The sequence below is a fragment of the Odocoileus virginianus genome, chromosome 28, assembly GCF_023699985.2.
Source record: "Odocoileus virginianus isolate 20LAN1187 ecotype Illinois chromosome 28, Ovbor_1.2, whole genome shotgun sequence".
NCBI lineage: Eukaryota > Metazoa > Chordata > Mammalia > Artiodactyla > Cervidae > Odocoileus > Odocoileus virginianus.
The window spans coordinates 32,230,549-32,250,357 of NC_069701.1; the positions used below are offsets into that span (position 1 = coordinate 32,230,549).

Below are 19,809 nucleotides of genomic sequence, written 5' to 3' on the forward strand. Positions count from 1 at the left end.
GGTGTCACTGTGCAGGGAATGGATAAGACCGTATTAATGATTCCTGGACAGGAAGCATGGAAATATGTGTCATCAGTCACTGTTACTCTCTTGAATGGACTATTCTTGGAATTCTGACTGTAATGTGGATTGTCATTCATGCCTCAACCTTCAAGGATGTGTTAAACTTAAAAGAAAACTATGAAGAAAGCTACTGAGGAATCTACAGCTGGAGAAACACAATTTGGACTCAAACTCAGGATAAGTTCACCTGCCCAGCAAACAAAGCCTGTCTTTTCTTAACCTTGACATTCTGTAGACAAAATTTATCTATTTGCTAGATTAGACAACACTGGTAAAGATATTGCTCAAGCCTTAACTATCAGTGCTAAATGGATGCCTATAATGTTAAAGCCCCATGACCTCAGCTTGATTTATAACAAAGACTTTTTTACAGTTGTTCAATGACTCAGTAATATTCCAGCTCCACAAAACTAAGTCATTAATTGACATATTTGATTGGACTGTTTGTTCTAAGCATCTATTATATTACATTGCTCGAAAGAATAACCCCGTGTCGTGCCAACTAATGTGTGTGCATGGCAAAACTTATTTAGAGAATGGATTCCTACCAGGCATTGAGTGCTTATCCTCGATGGCATTACAGAGTGCACTAACGCCTGGTGCCCAGTAGCGCTCTATCATTATGGTAGAGTCAGCACAGCATCACGTGCCAGTGTCATGTGTTTCCTCCCGTATGTGGAGAAGAACATTGGTCTCCTCATTTCACTGGGAGTTATTTGGGCTTTGATGGCCACAGTCATTGGCTGTTGGATTGTGACGGGGCTTACCAAGGGACTGCGGTGTGGACCAATATCTCGCATTTGGGAATCCTGCTCACTGGAGAACTCCATCAACTCTTGTGAATGGACTATCTTCCCTAAATCCTATACTACATTGTTTTTTGAAAATGGCCCCTCAATTTTTATGTATTGTAAACAATAATGTAGAAACGGTTTTTTCCTATCAGGTAGAAACCACTTTTTCTGATGACGGACACATGTTGATCCTTTATATTGGAAGGGGACCACCTATTACTTTCTGTCCATGAGAACTCAGGTATTGTGAACTCAAATGTTATTCCCTACTCTTTCTGTTCCCAATATTAGTTTTCTCTTAGAAACCTTACTTAATATTTGTAAGGAACCAAACAGTTACAAAGTTTCATAGATAAACCTAATTGTAACTTGATAGAACACCCTGTTGTTACTATTATTGCTACCCATAAGTTGACGCATGTAGGAGCTGATATACAAGAACATACTTCTCATGTGTGGTGGGACTTTTTCGATACTAAATCCCCTACTGCTCAAAAATTGTTTTCTACATTGTTTATCCCATTACTTGTTTCTTTGATCACTTTATTTCTATGGACTATCTGGAACTGTTATTTGAGTTAGAGAATTAAGAAGACTGCTCATGTTATTTTGCCTTATTCCTATGCTCTTCAGCCTAAACAATCCTGAGGCCAACTGTTAGGGAAATTAAAATGGAAGAAGTTTTCAGTTTTTAGAAGCAGGAGAGCAGACCTTTCCTTGTTTCTGAGCTGCTTGGAGACTACTGGGATGCTTTGCCATCCTGCAAGCACAGCAAGTCAGGCAGCACTTTAGATAGGAAAAGGAGTGGGTCTTGGAATCGCTTAAACCCGTAAGGGCCTGGCCTACCCCCCAGGTCTTATGAAATCCTATGACTCACAAGGTGAAACAAACACCATTGTAAAAGTTAAAGTAAAACCAAGGCTGTATTTTGAGGGCACAAAATGATGATTATATCAGTTTGTGGTCTGGGATTATAAGCAGGAGGCCCCCAAACTACAATTTGAAGTCTCACCCATGGAGTGGACATACAGCCTGGGACCTTTTCTGAACTGGGACTGCAGATTGCTCATAACCAGGGACTTGCCATTGCTGTTCAAGTCTGGATGTAAGTTGTCAGTGCATTTTGATGATATTTGTGCTTACTTTTCTCTATTGTTTCTATTTCCCTTCCTCTGATGACTGTATATTGACATTAAGTCAAATAATCTTCTATAAAAAGCAGAGACATCCCTTTGCTGACAAAGGTCTGTATAGTCAAAGCTATGGTTTCCAGTAGTCATGTACGGATGTGAGAGTTGGACCACAAAGAAAGCTGAGCACTGAAGAACTGATGCTTTCGAAGACTCCTGAGAGTTCCTTGAAATGCAAGAAGATTAAGTAAGTCACTCCTGAAGGAAATCAACCCTGAATTGTCACTGGAAAGACTGATGCTGAAGGTGAAACTCCCAATACCTTGGGCCCCTTGATGGGAAGAGCCAACTCATTGGAAGAGACTTTGATGCTGGGAAAGTCCATAGGCAAGAGGAGAAGGGGGAAACAGAGGATGGGATGGTTAAATAACATCACTGACTCAACGGACATGAATTTGAGCAAACTCTGAGAAACAGTGGAGGACAAAGGAGCCTGGCTTGCTGCAGTCCATGGGGGTGCAAAGAGTCAGACATGACTGAGCGACTGAACAAAAACAATAATCTTCTATCACTTCAGTTCAGTCATGTCTGACTCTTTGCGACTCCATGGACTGCAGCACGCCAGGCCTCCCTGTCCATCACCAACTCCTGGAGCTTGTTCAAACTCATGTCCATCAAGTCGGTGATACCATCCAACAATCTCATCCTCTGTCGTCCCCTTCTCCTGCCTTCACTCTTTCCCAGCATCAGGGTCTTTTCAAATGAGTCAATTCTTCCCATCATGTGGCCAAAGTATTGGAGTTTCCGCTTTAGCATCAGTCCTTCCAATGAATAGTCAGGGTTGATTTCCTTTAGGATTGACTGGTTTGATTTCCTTGCAGTCCAAGGGACTCTCAAGAGTCTTCTCCAACACCACAGTTCAAAAGCATCAGTTCTTTGGTACTCAGCTTTCTTTATGATCCAACTCTCACATCCAAACATGACTACTGGAAAAACCATAGCTTTGACTATATGGACCTTTGCCAGCAAGTAATGTCTCTACTTTTTAATACACTACCTAGGTTTGTCATAGCTTTTCTTCCAAGGAGTATCTTTTAATTTCATGGCTGCAGTCACCATCTGCGGTGATTTTGGAGCCCCCCAGAATAAAGTCTGTCACTGTTTCCACTGTTTCCCCATCTATTTGCCATGAAGTGATGGGACCAGATGCCATGATCTTTGTTTTTGGATGTTGAGTTTTAAGCCAACTTTTTCACTCTCCTCTTTCACCTTCATCAAGAGGCTCTTCAGTTCTTCTTCACTTTCTGCCATAAGGGTGGTGTCATCTGCATGTCTGAGTTTATTGGTGTTTCTCCCTGCAATCTTGATTCCAGCTTGTGCTTCATCCAGCCTGGCATTTCACATGATGTACTCTGCATCTTAGTTAAATAAGCAAAGTGACAATATACAGTCTTGATGTACTCCTTTCCCAATTTTGAACCAGTCTGTTGTTCCATGTCCAGTTCTAACTGTTGCTTCTTGACCTGTATACAGATTTCTCAGGAGGTAGGTAAGGTGGCCTAGTATTCCCATCTCTTGAAGAGTTTTCCAGTGTTTCTCGTGATCCACACAGTCAAAGGCTTTGGCATAGTCAATAAAGCAGAAGTAGTTATTTTTCTGGAATTCTCTTGTTTTTTCTGTGATCCAGTGGATACTGGAAACTTGATCTCTGGTTCCTCTTCTTTTTCTAAATCCAGCTTGAACATATGGGAGTTCTTGATTCACATACTGTTGAAGCCTAGCATGGAGAATTTTGAGCATTACTTTGCTAGTGTGTGAAATGAGTGCAGTTGTGTGCTAGTTTGAACATTCTTTGGCATTGCCCTTCTTTGGGATTGGAATGAAAACTGACCTTTGGCCATTAGTGAATTTTCCAAATTTGCTGGTGTATTGAGTGCATCACTTTCACAGCATCATCTTCTAGGATTTAAAATAGCTCAGCTGGAATTCCATCACCTCCACTAGCTTTGTTCATAGTGATGCTTCCTAAGGCCCACTTGACTTCGCACTCCAGGATATCTGTTTCTAGGTGAGTGATCACACCATCATGGTTTTCTGGGTCATTAAAATCTTTTTTTTATAGCTCTTCTGTGTAATCTTGCCACCTTTTCTTAATATCTTCTGCTTCTGTTAGGTCCATACCATTTCTATCCTTTATTGTGCCCATCTTTGCATGAAGTGTTCCCTTGGATCTCAAATTTTCTTGAAGAGATCTCTAGTCTTCCCCATTCTATTGTTTTCCTCTATTTCTTTGCTTTGTTCATTTAGGAAGGCTTTCTTATGTCTCCTTGCTATTCTTTGGAACTCTGTATTCAGATGGATATATCTTTCCTTTTCTTCTTTGCCTTTCACTTCTCTTCTTTTCTCAACTATTTGTAAGGCCTCCTCAACAGTTTTGTAAGGTTTCCTCAGACAACCAATATTCTATAAGAAACTGAAATTGTTTTATTTGTATATAATGAGTGGTTTCTTTTGTTAACAAATCCTTTAAACCTATAATGAAAATAAAACTTTCAGCAATTCCAATGGCTGCAGGTGGGAGTCTTAACCAGATCAGGGAAATTCTTAGACATCCTTGGGCCCCCAGGTTTCAGTTGGGAAGTCTCTGGAAGTTATTGTTTGTAAACAGAATGAGATATCCCCAAAGACAGTTCTTTGGAGAGAGGTCAGGTTGAGGACGTGGGTCTGAACCTGATGGCTGGCCTCCCACCGCCCTCCAGGATTCACCCTTCCCCACAGCCCTATGGGCCTTGCCAGCAACTCCAGGCCTGTGCCTGCCACTGGCACTGTGTCCTCAAGGTGTCAGGGACTGAGAAGGGGGGTTCCCTGGTTTGTGGTGAAAGCCCCAGGAGAGTGGTAGGTGGACACAGTACAAGAAGATGAATGCAACAAGCAGCTAGTGAAATTCCCAGGGGGTATCTGCCAGTTGCAGACTTCCTACCTTACCATGTTCTTTCCCCAAGTATATAATTACGGCAGAGGAGGCATGCTGCGGCCCATGAGTTGAGTCCTGCACACTACCTGTTTTTGTATCGTTCACAAACTAAAGATGTTTCCTATTCCCATTTTGTAAATGATTAAAAACATGAAAAAGAAAACAAATTTCATGATGCTAGAAAAAGGTATGAAATTCACATATCAGTGTCCATACATAATATTTTATTGAAAGACGACTGCCTTGTGCATGGTCTACACATTGGCTGTTCTTATGCTATGAGAGCAGGGTTAAGCACACCTAAAATATATGTGCAATCTGACCTTTTACAGAAGTAGTTTTCTGACCTCTGAATTACAGTAAAGCAGCATTAATTTGGAGTGCTTAGATTTGGAATGTGGGATTATTTAGACTCAGTGTCTGTGATTAATGTGGAATAGGAAGTTTTTACGTGATTTCTTACTCTGACTATGAAGGGTAACATATTAAAAATGAAAATTAACATATCTGTGTCTGTCTTAAATCCTATATCTAGCAGTTATTTATTATTTAATTAGTCCTTAAGTAACTAAAGAATTTTTATGTTTATGGTATTTTCGTTGGCTCTGAAATCACTGTGTATGCTGACTGCAGTCATAAAATTAAAAGACATTTGCTTCTTGAAAAGAAAACTATGACAAACCTAGACAGTATAGTAAAAAGCAGAGGCATCACTTTACTGACAAATTCCATATGGTCAAAGCTTTGGTTTTTCTGGTAGTCATGTACAGATGTGAAAACTGGACCATAAAGAAGGGTGAATGCCAAAAAATTGATGCTTTCGTATTATGGTGCTGGAGAAGACTTTCGAGAGTCTTGGACTCTTGAACAGCTAGGAGGTCAAACCAGTCAATCCTAAAGAAAATCAACCCTGAATATTCATTGGAGGGGCTGTTGCTGAAGCTGAAACTCCAATACTTTGGCCACCTGATGCGAGGAGCTAACTCATTGGGAAAGACCCTGATCCTGGGAAAGATTGAAGGCAAAAGGAGAAGGGGGCAGCAGAAGAAGAGATGGTTAGATAGCATCACCGACTCAATGGACATGAATTTGAGCAAACTCCAGGAGATAGTGGAGGACAGAGGATCCTGGCTTGTTGCAGTCTATGGGGTCACAAAGAATCATACACGACTTAGCAACTGAACAACAGCAATACTACAAATCTGTTGTGAATATTGACATTTTAGTTAACTCATAACTGTAACTGGTCATTTCTCAGTTTATCATTAGGTTTTTATAGAGTATATATATTATAAATTTTTAATATATCCTAAGCTCTAGTATTCTCTAGAATCTCTTTTCAATTGGAAGATCCATTAGTAGCTATCTAATCCACTTCCACTCAAATTTTGCAGAGAAAAAGCAGAAATGTAGAGTTTTCAGTGACTTACCCAAGGCACATAATTAGTGGTAACAAATTTTTTAAAAATACTATGGTACCTCCTGTGTAAAGATTAAGGAAAAAAAAAAACCTGTTTATTGCTTTCAAATTTCATTTGTAATCCATACCTTTTTGTTAAAAGTGAGCACTTACTCTGGGCCAGGCATTGTTCTAAAGGCTCATTTAAATTTAATTTTCCTTAAGTCTTGGGTAAATATAGCATCCACCTTTTGACTGCTTGCTATGGCTCGGCACTGTGCTGAACAGCCCCCAAACGTGATTTCACTTTATCATCATGACAATCCTCTGAAAAGACATCCCATAGATAAAGAAATAGGTTTAGGGAGGTTAGATAAGTTGCTTATGGTCACTCAGTTAATAAGTGGTGGAAACAGCATTCTTTTTTTTTCCATTTATTTTTATTAGTTGGAGGCTAATTACTTTACAACATTGCAGTGGTTTTTGTCATACACTGAAATGAATTAGCCATGGATTTACATGTATTCCCTGTCCCGGTCCCCCCTCCCACCTCCCTCTCCACCCCATCCCTCTGGGTCTTCCCAGTGCACCAGGCCCGAGCACTTGTCTCATGCATCCAACCTGGGCTGGTGATCTGGGAAACAGCATTCTTAACTAAAGGTCGCATTCATAAACTACCAATTAAATTTAATATTTTTCTAGTGACATCATCCTACACTGATTTAGTGTTTCTTTGTTTAGAACCAATGATTAAATCATGGTATTACTGAGCTGGAAGGATCTCTAGGTTTTCATTTTTAAAGATTTCAAAGAAGGGAATAAACAGCTTTTCTCAAAAGCCTGTGATAGCATTTAAATATAAACAGAGTTCTTTTTTCTAAACAAAGTAATACTTTTTTTTTGCTGCAATTCATGTTCATTTTTGTAACTTTGGCTAACTGCTGTGGCCTCCATGTTGCCTGTAACAGAGGGAGGATTTCCTGGTTCTTTCTCTCACTAGTGAGCTCAGAATCCCAGCAGTCAGGGTTTGGTTTTGATATCACTTTTGTGCTGACGTGCCTTTGTACTCTCTTTGGTGTGCAGAGTTTTGTGATCACCACTTGTACACAAGCATTCCTCTGTAGTTTTATCTGTTTAATTATCCCTTGGTCCTAAACATTCCATCTTTTGGAACATTTGGAACTTCACACAGTATATGGAAAATCATTAATTCATATTCTTGAGGCTGTTTTAAGTTCAATGTCCCAGTTCCCGTGGAGCACAAGCTACTCTGGTTATTTTTCCTATCTTCATCTGGCTGGCTGGTGTTTACAGTCTCAGTGGGCACACTCCCAATTCTGTTATTTATATCACTGAGAACCGGCTCTAGCACAAACTTCAGTCTGATATTGACGTAGGCTTTCTTGCTCGCCAGATGTTGATTGATTTTAGTACCCAGAGCTGCAGCAAACAAAATTTTTTGTTCCTACTTTGTATTTTCAATGACTAACTGCCAAATCTTGGGCTCATTGTTGGGCACCCCCAAATAAGGTTGATCCAAACCGGGATGTATCTGTGATGAACATCTGTGGTCAGTATTTTAACTGGCCATTCAGTCTCTTGCGCATTTTGAGTCTTACAAAGTCCACGAAAAGGAATGGCTGACTTGAGTCTTGCTTGCTTTACCACCAAATGGCCAGCAGGTGGCAATGTTCAACTTGCTATTTATGGGCTTAGTTTTTTTTTCTTCTTTTTTTTCCCCTTACAGAGCAACTTCTTCAAAAGTTAGACATTTCTATCACAGCATGCAAGTCTGAGACAGCAACCTTTCAAAATTATACACATAAATCTGAATGTTCATTCTGTTTCTTACACCCAGTCCCTGGAGAATGTTGAAGGAGGTATCCTGTGGTCATTGTGCTTCACATGACCTGTGTTTTTCCCTTTTCCACTGTCCAGTCTTTACTGGGGCTTCCCTGGTGACTCAAAGAATCTGCCTGCAATGCGGGAGACCCAGGTTCGATCCCTGGGTGGTCTCAGGGATCACTACTCCACTCCAGTATTCTTGCCTGGAGAATCCCATGGACAAAGGAGCCTAGTGGGCTACAGTCTGTGGGGTCGCAAAGAGTCGGACATGACTGAGTAACTAACATTTTTACTTTTCCTTACTGTGCTTACTGGTCTTCATCAGACAAGTGTCTCTCAACTCAAATTATCTGGCAGTCTTAGAGAGTTGGCCAAGCCAAGGTGTCTTCAGGCCTGGGACCACCGTAATCATGAGAATGGTTTGGCTCCGGTGCATCCTTTAATTTTTAGTGAAAACAGTACATCTCCTTCATATCTTCATGGTTGACTTGTACCACCAGGTGGGAGTCTTGTCACATTTACTTTTTACAGCCGATGATGTGGGGTCTGAAATCGCTCTAAAGGATGCTCCTAATTAACCACTTCTGATTTTACACTCACAGGCACACACATATGTATAAATATATACTTTATTGTACTAACTTGTAGAGCTGTATACCGTTTCTCCTTGTGTCGGGGGAAGAAAAGAGGGATGCAGGAGATTTCAGGATGGAGGGTGATTTCAGGGCATATGAAGTGCTTAATTCTAGGTCATCAAGGAACTTCATATAAAAATGATCTACCTTTTATAAATATCTTCCCAGTGAGTTAGGATGGGAAGTGCCAAGAAGAGTGTTTGACTCACGGTGGGCATGTGTAAACGGTCACTGTTTTCCTCACAACGTCATCATAGTTGTCTACCCCCCACCCCCTAGTTCACCTCGCTTCATTTCCCTCATCCTCGGTGTCTCTTCTCTAGAGTCCTCGGGGAGCTTCCCTGATCTGCTGTCATCCACAGAAGGGAATCCGAGTCATTAACACTTTGGTTTAATAGCAAGTACTCCTAGGAGTATTTGAATGTTAAGAGTCTCGTGTAAGGGAAACCAAAATAAGTGAACAACTAATGGTGGAATTTAAGACATGGTTGCCTTAGACTGAGTGAGAAATCTGGGGACCAAGGATACACATCGGGGCTCCTAAGTGACAGATGGAGGCCCCTGCAATGATGTTGAAAGCAGATATTTTAAACTTTTATATTAGAGTACAATTGGTTCACATGATGCCCATCTCAGGTGTACAGCGAACTGACTCAGTTATACATAGACATGTATCCATTCTTTTTCAAGTTAAAGGAGGACTTTTGAATTGGGTGAGAGATGATATTATGAGAATGTTAGAGCCCCCTTTGTTCTGCTTTCTGGGTGTCCTCAGATAAGTGGAGGAAACAAGCATTCTCTTGATTCTGGATTAAAGAATCCAGGTTTTTTCTCTTAGACATCTGGGCCTAGTGCAAACTGTCCACCCATTTCCTCAGGGCACAGGACTTATTTCTCTTTTTCAGATTATTCTTCCACTCAGTCCTCCCTGTTTGCGGCCTCATCAAGCTCACTGCTTAGAGAATTTAAAGAGGAATGTAGACATTAGATGAGGATGGCAGGAGGTCTTTCCTCCATCCTTCCACTTTACAGATGGGGAGGTTGAGGCCTGCAAGGCCATCCTTCTCCCCGAGTCTCACTGCTGGTTGACAAGCAATTCACGGTGTGAAGGTACGTTCTCAGCCCAGTGTTCTGTGTCCATCTGAGGCCATGTGCTCCTGCAGAGCAAGACCTGAGCTTGGAGGGTTCCTGTGCCTCCAGCCAGGCCCAGCCCCTCCTGAAGATGGATGTGGCCCCAGAGCCCCGGTCCCTGGGCTGCAGCAGGGCCAGCTGTTGTGGTTCAGTGTGCTGCATCACCCAGCACGCCACCTTCTGTGTGGAATCTTCCTTGGCTGTTTGCTTTTTCTTCAGCAAAAGAGCCTTCCATTGAGGAAGAATTCCAAGTATTTAGACTTTAGCCATATTTAATGATTTACAAAGGAGGGCTTCACTCCGAGTGACACTAAGAATGTGGAGGTGTCTTCTGAATGCCTCAAAAGGAGGTGGGGAAATAGGAAAGACCTGGGGACTTAGGAAGAAAGTGGGACTTAGACCAGCCGCATGGCTGGGGAGGAAGGGGAAGAGGACAGAGACAAAGGGCTGGTGCCCTTGCGTGGGAAAACTTTGATTAGCTTTGAAGCTTGGAAACGTCAAAGGCTTTTTTCCACATCGTGTGTGTGTGTGTGTGTGTGTGTGCATGCGCGTGCACCACACACCCACTCATATCCATACACCCACTCTCTCTCTCTAGCATATATACATACAGACACACACAAGGACATTAAAGAAGCTTTTGCACTTGAGAAGGAATGGAGTTGGGTGTGCCTTGCAGGTGGGAGTGCAGGAAAGTGGGCAGTGAAGCAGGTGCCGGGCACAGGTGTGAGGGTGTATTTGTGACCTGGGTACTTGACTTTTCTTCCAGCAGGCCGTGCAGATTCATTAAAGAACTTGTACACAGGGAAGCAACATGGCTGCATTTTTCTTGTAGAAGGATGACTTCAGCTGTTATGTAAAAACCGGGGTGGCGTTAAGGCAGGGATTGGAGTGATGGGGACCTGTTAGCGCATGCTTTCCAGAGGCGGCATGAGCCTGAGGGAAGGGGCGGTGGAGACGGGCAGGAATGCACTGGGGCCTCTGGGGCCATGGGGAAAGAGGAGATGGGGCTGAGGCGCCTGCGGAGAGGGGAGGTGGATGGAGGTGCTGTGTACAAGGACAAAGGTGTACATGTACGAGCTTTGGGCACGTGCGTGGAGGGAGAAGCACGTCTGTGTCCAGGCTTGTGGAGCACCTTCTGGGATGGCTGGTGTGGATGGACGCACAGCCTCGCCACTCAGGCAGGGATGGCGCTGGTATGTGGCTGCAGACCCGGCTGCCAGGATGGTGGCTGAAACGGTGTGTGTGCCCTGATCTACAAGTACACGTGCTGTCAAGGATCCTCTTCACTTCCTCCTGAGTTTCTACTCATCTTTTCAGCATCTCCCATTCTTTCACTGTCCTCTCTTCTCGCCCCTCCCAGAGCACAGGCGAGGCCAGCCTGCCAGTCTGGGGTCTTTCTCCAAGAGCCAGCACCTTCTGTCTTCCTTTATGAAACGCGGTGATTTGCACCTACCTGGGCTCTGTAGTCTGCAGGTGTCTCCTGGTTGGTCCATTCCTGATTCAGACATCAGGGTGGGATGTCCTGGTGAGGGAGGGGATTCCTGGCTGGTCTGGAGAAAGCAGGAGAGGAAGGCGGATGTCTACTTGGAGTGACTCGATTTCTGGAGTCTCACCAACCCCAGCTGGAAAATACTGGACTCATTGCCGGGTTGCTTCTGCCAGGTTGGCTAAGCAGTGACATTGCTGTATCCCATCACCTCTTGGCTCTCAGTGGTGACAAGGGAGGCCATGCAGAGGTGCAGGGAGGAGGCGAGGGCAGGCAGAGTGTGCAGAGCTCTGATGAAGGAGGGAACGCCTGGGTCTGGAAGAGCTTTGGAGCACCCAGAGTGGGAGCAAGCAGTCTCTGCGCTGGGACCCTCACTCTGGTGGGAGGGGGCCTGTACCAGGGGAGCCAGAGTAACATTTCTCCTGTTGGCCTGGTCAGGGGCTCATTCTATATTCTTCTCTAGTTAAACACCAGGGTTTTCTGCCTTTTAATTTCTTTCTTTCTGCCAAGCTTCACAACACCGGGGATCTTAGTTCCCCAACCAAGGACTGGAGCCCTGGAAGCACAGAGTCCTAAACACTGGACTTCCAGGGAATTTCCAGTCAGCCCTTTGATTTCTGATGTCCTGTAAGCCTGGCCGTGTCTGTGGGGTCACGGAGGCTCAGACGGGCATTGTCTCTGCTGCTCTGGCTTCTGCTCTATGCTTGGCCATCCACATATCTGGCCCCTTTCCCCTCACTTCTCCACTTCCGGGGTAAGGCAGAGAGCTCCTGAAGCCTGGGCTGAGGCTAAGGGCATGGACTCGGTTACTCAGCGATCCGGACAGAGCCGAGAGGCAGTTCACAAAGCATTTCTATATGAGGTGCCAGAGGAGAAAACTCAAGGCAGGCAACCTTACAGTGAAGAGCAGTGAATGAGTGGCAGCAGGTGGGACATGATTCCGATGCTGCACAGGTGGTTTACTTCTGGCTCACGAGGACTGCGCTCCTGGAGCTGGTCTGTGACCCTGCCTGGGAAGGTCTTTGTGCCACCCCTTCCCCTGCCTGCCCTCTTTTTAAAGCACTTTTTATGAGAGTATAGTTGCTTTTTGGTGTGTGTTAATTTCTGCTGCACGCCAAAGTAAATCAGTCACGTGCTGTGCTCTGCTTCGTCACTCAGTCGTGCCCGACTCTGTGCGACCCCATGGACTGTGGGCCCCCAGGCTCCTCTGTCCATGGGATTCTCCGGGCAACGATACTGCAGTGTGTTGCCATGCCCTCCTCCAGGGATCTTCCCCACCCAGGGATTGAACCCAGGTCTCCCGCATTGCAGGTAGATTCTTTATTAGCTGAACTATGAAGGAAGCCCGAATCAGCCATACTCATACACATATCCCCTCTTTTTTTGGCTTCCTCACTGAGTGGAGATCCTCGAGCTATGCAGTAGGTTCCCCTTAGTTATCTATTTTATATATAGTGTTTGTATGTGTCAATCCCAGTCTCCCAATTCATCCCACACCCCTCCCGCCTTGATATCCATACATTTGTTCTCTATGTCTGTGTCTCTACTTCTGCTTTACAAATGAGATCATCTAGACCATTTTTCTAGATTCCACATAAGTGTGTTAATGTACGATATTTGTTTTCCTCTTTCTGATTACTTCACTCTGCGTGACACTCTTTAGGTCCATTCACATCTCTGCAAATGGCACAGTTCTGTTCCTTTTTGTGGCTGAGTAATATTCCACTGTATGTACGCACCACACCTTCTTTATCCATTCCTCTATTGATGGATATCTAGGTTGTTTCCGTGTGCTGGATCCTGTAAATAGTGCTGCAGTGAGCACTGGGGTGTGTGTGTCTTTCTGAGTGACGGTTTTCTCCTGGTATAAGCACCTCCCTTGGTGGCTGCTGTCTGAGAGTCTACTGTCTACTTTGTTTTGGAAAAGGCTTGGGTTCTTTTAAGGTGTAAATATACGTGAATGGAAACAATATAATGCTGTTATGAGTTGTTTTGGCCTTACTGAAAATGAAACTGCTGGCAGCAGCAGACTTTGAGAAAGGGGAGAGAGGGTGCAGGAGAAGAACTGGAGAGAGGGTGGGGTGAAAGGGGAAGAAGGGGGAGGGCCCCTCACGGAGAAGAGGCGCTGGCGGCCCTGGCTTCCACAGGCCGCATGTCTCACCTCTGTTTATCCACAGGAAGGCAGCCAGAGCCTGCAGTTCACCTCCGTTTTCCTCACAAACTCCTCAAGTGAGAACTGTATTGTACTTTCTAACTGCAAGAGTTCTAAATGATGCTCTTCATTGGTGTCCTTACTAACGACAGTACAAATATCCCTCCTTTTTCATACACAAGGAATTCTAAGTTGTAGGAGATAGGGCCACTTAGCTGGCACCCCGAACAACCCACCACCAAGCAGGGCTGGGGCTGGGCCCCAGCTTGCAGATCTGCAGTTTGGAGCAGCGAGCTACTCTCAGTCACATAAGGGCTGCTGTTTTCTGCCCAGGTCCCATGTGGCCTGTTTGATATTCAAGTATTTAAAACATTTATTTATTTGGCTGCACCGGGTCTTAATTGCAGCATGTAGGATCTTCGATCTTCTCTGAGGCATGTGGGATCTTTAGCTGTGGCATGCAAGCTTTTAGTTGCGGCATGTGGGATCTAGTTCCCTGATCAGGGATCAAACCCAGGCTTCTGCATTGGGAGTGCAGAGACTTAGCCACCTGACCACCAGGGAGGTTCCCTGCTGATCTGCATTTTTAGCAACAGGTCTGAGAGGAGGCTTTTCCTTCTGCTTGGGCACAGGTAGGACTTGCTTGGGGGATCTACAAATCTCCCAAAGCTACGGGCAAAGCTGAGTGTGTGTCTGTGTCTGCGTGTTTCCAAGGATCGGGTTTCTCAGTGTTTACAGCATCCTCTGTGGGCCCGAAGTGGCTTAGGATCACTGCATCAGAGCAAACTGCAATCTAACTGAGTTCCACTGAGCTGAGTTCTCTTAATGCCATAGCTTAGAAGGAAGGAAGGAAGTGAAAATATTTGAATACAACAGAAAAAATGCCCTTTGAATACAAATCAAATAACACACCTCTACTATGTTAGGGAGTTCTCTGTGACTTTCTGTAAAAACTCCAAAGACATTAGGGCCATCAGGTTAATTGTTTTTCTTACCCAAAGTGGAGATGTTAATAATTCCTGTCCCACCACTCCCCCCAGTGTTTTGTGAGGATGAAGTCAGACAATATATATGAACTCATTTACAAACCATATGCTATTTTTGTATATGTAAAGTATTTTTATTAAGAAGGAGGATGGGTTGATGGAAGAAAACATGGCACTTGGGAGGAAGGATGAATTTCATTTTGGGGCCTCACCTGACATCCTGACATCCTGTGTAAAGGTGGTGCTTCCCACTGTCTGCACAGGGGGCCTGAGGCTCCGGTCCAAGCTCGATCTTGAAGCTACCATTCTGGATGCTGATGGTGGTGGGAAAGAGAATACTGTACACTGAGAGGAGCAGAGCAGAGAGAAGCTTGCTTGGCAGAAAGAACAAGTGCTTTCTAAATCCCCAGGCAGGAGTTGAGGTTTTAGCACACATTTTGTCTCTGCCCTAGGTATTCCTCCTGTACCAGTTCGAACACCAGCGAGATCCTAAACAGCTAAGAGTACCAGTCATTCACACTGATGTGTATATGTGTGTGTGTGTGTAAATCTGTGAAATGCATTACTAAATTGGTGGGCCTGAGATATGAGGGTGGTGGGTGCTATTCAAGATGGTATGAGGGGTATTCAGGGTACAAGAAGGAGGCAGCCTGGAACTGCCTGGTGAGTGTCCCCAGGCCAACTCAGGACCCTTTATTCTAGCCCCCTAGCATCCAAGAGGACAGATACAGGACTTAAGTACCAAAGGGACATCTGTTAAATACTGAGCCCCAGAGAAAAAACAGAGTGGGTGGCAGAGAGGGAAAAAATAGAGTTAAATATTTCCTCTGAGCAGAGAAGAATGGACCCAGGCCCAGGGCTATAATTCATGGAGCCTTAGATGAATCTCCAGCTGCTTCAGCTGTCTCCACATCTGGGGGAAGACAGGCCAAGAGCTCCGGCACTGCTGGGAGCCCGTGGCTGATGTCTCCACAGTTTAACACTTCCTGAGCCTTCCAAGAAGCTTCCCAAATGCCTCAGTGGATGTCGTCTGCTTTGCCTGACTCTGGGGCATGGTGTCCATGAAAAGCAGATTAAACATACTTGGGACTTTCAGGGATCTTTGCCAGAGAATGCTAGAGACATACAGAACAAAAATGGTATATTCTTAAATCTATTTTCTGATCTAAATGTGAACATGGTAAGTATTATTTGCTCAGTCATGTCTGACTCTTTGCGACACCATGTACTGTAGCCTGCCAGGCTCCTCTGTCCGTGGGATTCTCCAGGCAAGAATACTGGAGTGGGTAGCCATTTCCTTCTCCAGGGGATCTTCCTGACCCAAGGACTGAACCCAGGTCTCCTGCACTGCAGGCAGATTCTTTACCATCTGAGCCACAAAGGATACCTTGAACATGGTAAACCAATGAACTAATAATACCTGATCTGAGGAGTTGCGAGTCACGCCTCCCCACTGAAATCTTGCCTGGACCATAGAACTTCTTCTTCCTTTCTCCCCAGCTCTTTTCTCCTTAATTCTTATTTCCTGTTTGAGAAGATATGCCAGGATGCTTGATTTTTTTCAAGAGGCAGAAGTCACCCTTGGTCCCGATGTTGGTGAATATTTAGAACCTGAAAAGGTTGAATTCTGAGTCTCCTAAGAGAACCCCTCTCCAGCCTCAGGGCATCACCCTCTGGGGCTGATCTCCTACCTGAAATCTTCTGCACCCACCTGGCTCAGCCATGCCGTCCACACCTGCTCAGGGGACTGTCATGGAGAATCGTGAAAGGAAAGAAAGCCCCGGTTTTGATGAGTTTCCAGTCAAGGGTGCCTGTAGCCCAGTCCCAGGAAAAGGTGTAGCATTTAATTAGCAAAAGGCAAGCAGTTCAGTTCAGTTCAGTTATTCAGTTGTGTCTGACTCTTTGTGACCCCATGGATTGCAGCACGCCAGGCTTCCCTGTTCACCACCAACTCTCGGAGCTTGCTTAAACTCATGTCCATTGAGTTCGATGAAAGACAAGAAGTTCAAATCAAATACTCATTTGCTAGAAATGGAATACACAAATGCTGAAGGAGCTAAGACAAAAGGAGCCATCAAAGCTTTATGAGTTAAATGAAGTGGTTTCCTACAGGAGGCCAGAGGTAGAGACAAGCAGAGATGAGGCTGAGAGGGCAACCCTGCACTGGGGAGGGGGCGAGCTGAAGCAACAGCTTTGCAGCAGAAGAAGCCAAATTGATTAATTTAGCCAGAGCCAGGTTTTCATGGAAAGGGTAAAAGAGAATGAGTTATGAGATGAGCAAAGCATCTCTCTGGGCAGCCTTAGACAAGGAATTTTCTCTAGACCTCAGTGGCCTCCACTATGACATGAGGGTCCTGGGCTGGGTGACTAGGGTGCTGGGCTGAGGTCCCCTCACAGAGGGGACACAGATAATTATGGGAGGAGTATTTCGGGCAATCCCAATTTCCCAATCCTCCTAGGAGCTAGCCTGACCCCCATTGTATTTCTGTAATTTTTATTTATTTTTCTTACTACTTTTTATTTTGGCCACACTGCACAGCATGTGGGATCTTAATTCCCCAACCAGAGATCAAACCCATGCTCCCTGCATTGAAAGTGCAGAGACTTAACCACTAGACTGCCAGGGAAGGCCCTTACTGCCATTTTAGATCTGGAGCCCCTGTCTGCTGTGAGAGGCTGAGCTGAGGTTAGATTTGGGTGCATTCATTCATTTACTCTGTATTTACATATGTGTGTGTGTTAGTCCCTCAGTTGTGTCTGAGTCTTTGTTACCTCATGGACTCTAGCCCACCAGGCTCCTCTGTCCATGAAATTCTCCGGCAAGAATACTGGAGTGGGTAGCCATTCCCTTCTCCAGGGGATCTTCCTGACAGACCCAGGGATCGAACCCAGGTCTCCCTCACTGCAGGAAGATTCTTTACCATCTGAGCCACTATGGAGAGTTCCTACTGGCCAAGCAGTGGACCAGGCCCTGGATGGGTAACAGTGCATGAGACAGAGGCGGTCTGACTGTTGTTCTAGTTGAGGGATTGGGGGGCAGATAGTCAATTAAAGAGTAAAGATCCAAGTGAACAAAATAGGTTTAGATAGAAGTACATGCTGTGGAGAAAAATAAAATACAGGCTCATAATCATGATTTGGGCTTGCTAGGTTGGGTGGTCTAGGAAGACTTCTCTGAAGGAGTGGCACTTGGGCTGAGGCCAGAAGGCCAGGAATAGGTCAGCTCAATAGGTGAAGGGTATGATGGCCAAGCAGAGGTCTTCAGATCTGACAGCAGGGCATGCCCCAGTCTTTCTCTGGGGAAGAGGTCTTTTTTATTTCCCAAAGATCTTAAGATCTCGGAGGGTGGCACTCGTACTGTCCTAGCGTGAAAGCAGGGCCACTGGAGTGACCCTGAAGGCCCCTGAGGGGAGATAGGAGAAGATGGGCCCACTAGATCTCCTCTCTTCCCAATAGAAATACCAGAAACTCCAGAAGGTGATGATGGAAGCATCTTGGAGGATCAAGTAAGGCTTGGTAGTAAGAAAAATAATAAAGAATCCGCCTGCAATTCCCAAGATCTGGCTTTGATCCCTGGGTCAGGAGGATCCCCTGGAGAAGGGAATGGCTACCCCTTCCAGTATTCTTGCCTGGAGAATCCCATGGACAGAGGAGCTTGGCGGGCTACAGTCCATGGGGCCACGAAGAGTCAGACAGACTGAGCAACTAACACAGCAACAATAAAAATATGAACAGCACTGCTAGATGACTTTAAGAATGCTTTTTTATGATGCATCAAGCACTTCTGAGCACTTTTAAAAATTTCACTTATTTAATCCTCAAAATGAGTATAGGACATGGTTTGTATCAGTATGCTAATTTTAACAATGAAGAAACTGAGGCTTCAGGAGGTACAGTAACTCACCCAAGCAGGCACAACTAAGATGGGGTGGAGCCAGGACGCACACGGGGTCCTCTGAGCTTGGGTTCTCAGTCATCGCGCTCTGTTGCCTTCCACAGGCCTCCAGCGGTCATTCAGTATTTGATCCGGAAGTGATCTTAGATGGTATCTAGACCTCAGATTTCCAATGCAGTCTTCTGACTGAAGACCTCTGATGGTGGGTGGTCCCTCTTCTTTTGACAGATGAGAGTGTACAGAGTCAGAGAATCAGATAAGTGATGGAAATGGAGGGTCCATGTGGAGTTCTCCTGACTTCTACTCGAGTGACTGCTCAACCTGCATTCTCCTGGAGCCTCAAGCCTGCTTAGGAACCCCTGGCAAGAGCAACTGGACAGAAGTGCAGCTTCCCAAGAGGGGAGAGACCAGGGTCACAGAAAACGACGCACAAGAAAATCGGTGTAGTGCTGAGCACAGAGTAAGGGCTCAGCGTACACGAATGCCTCTGAGGATGCCCACATGGCCCATTTCTGTGCTCGAGGTGTGACTGGGGAAGGGGAAATAAGGCCAACAGGTGGGGAAGGGTTTCTTCTCCTGAGCCCGTCATTGCTGGTGACACATCACAGTCCCTACCAAACCCCATGGATCACGTAAAATGTCATTGGAAACCTTGTAACTCACCATTAAAACTGCTGCATGTAGGAAAACAATTGCCTGCCCTAAAGATGTGACTTATGATCGCCCTTGGTTGTCTGTGTTTCTCTTTAATTACAGCCCCTCTTTAAACACTTGGACACAGAAGGCCTTTGTCAACGTGAACTCTCTTTCTCACAGACCTCCACATGCACACTCTCCCTTTCATTTCCAGAGCGTAAACACCATCTCTTACTCATTCACATAATGAATTTCAGCCCCACACATCTCAGCTGAAGCGGGGCCCCAGGAGAATAGTGGGCACCAGAGAATTCTTCCTGTTCCAAAGCCCCAGGGGGGCTCTTGCACCCGGATCCTTTATGGGGAGAGAATAATGGGCAGAAAGTGCTCTTTCTGGGACCAGTCCCAGCGTTCTCTTCCCTTCCACAGCAGAGTTGTTGACTCCAGCAGCCACTCTCCTAAGAAAATTCCAAACTTCTTCCGCACATCCCCTTCTCATGCTTCAGATCTTCATGCACTGTCTCACTCCTGCTCCTCCTCTTACAAGCTCAACCTAGAGCCCTTTGGTTTTGGAAAGATTGTCTAGGTCTCAGGAGAGAGAGGAGAGCCTTCCGTGCTCTACTTGCCCTCCTTCCTTCTCAGAAGAAAGACGTAGGTTTTACTGAGAGCTAGGAAGGACC

General features: G+C 45.1%; 1 long non-coding RNA gene across 2 annotated transcripts in view; it reads left to right on the forward strand.

Annotated features, from left to right (window-relative positions):
• Positions 1-19,185, forward strand: part of LOC110125578 (uncharacterized) — a 91,260-nt gene extending 72,075 nt beyond the window's left edge. Inside the window, exons 2-3 of one of the 2 annotated variants that reach the window (XR_002310115.2) lie at positions 1,010-1,098; positions 18,722-19,185. This is a non-coding gene — a long non-coding RNA (uncharacterized lncRNA). The remainder of the gene's footprint in view (positions 1-1,009; positions 1,099-18,721) is intronic. The other variant, XR_011484362.1, reaches the window with a different exon arrangement.
• The last annotated feature ends 624 nt before the right edge of the window (positions 19,186-19,809 follow it).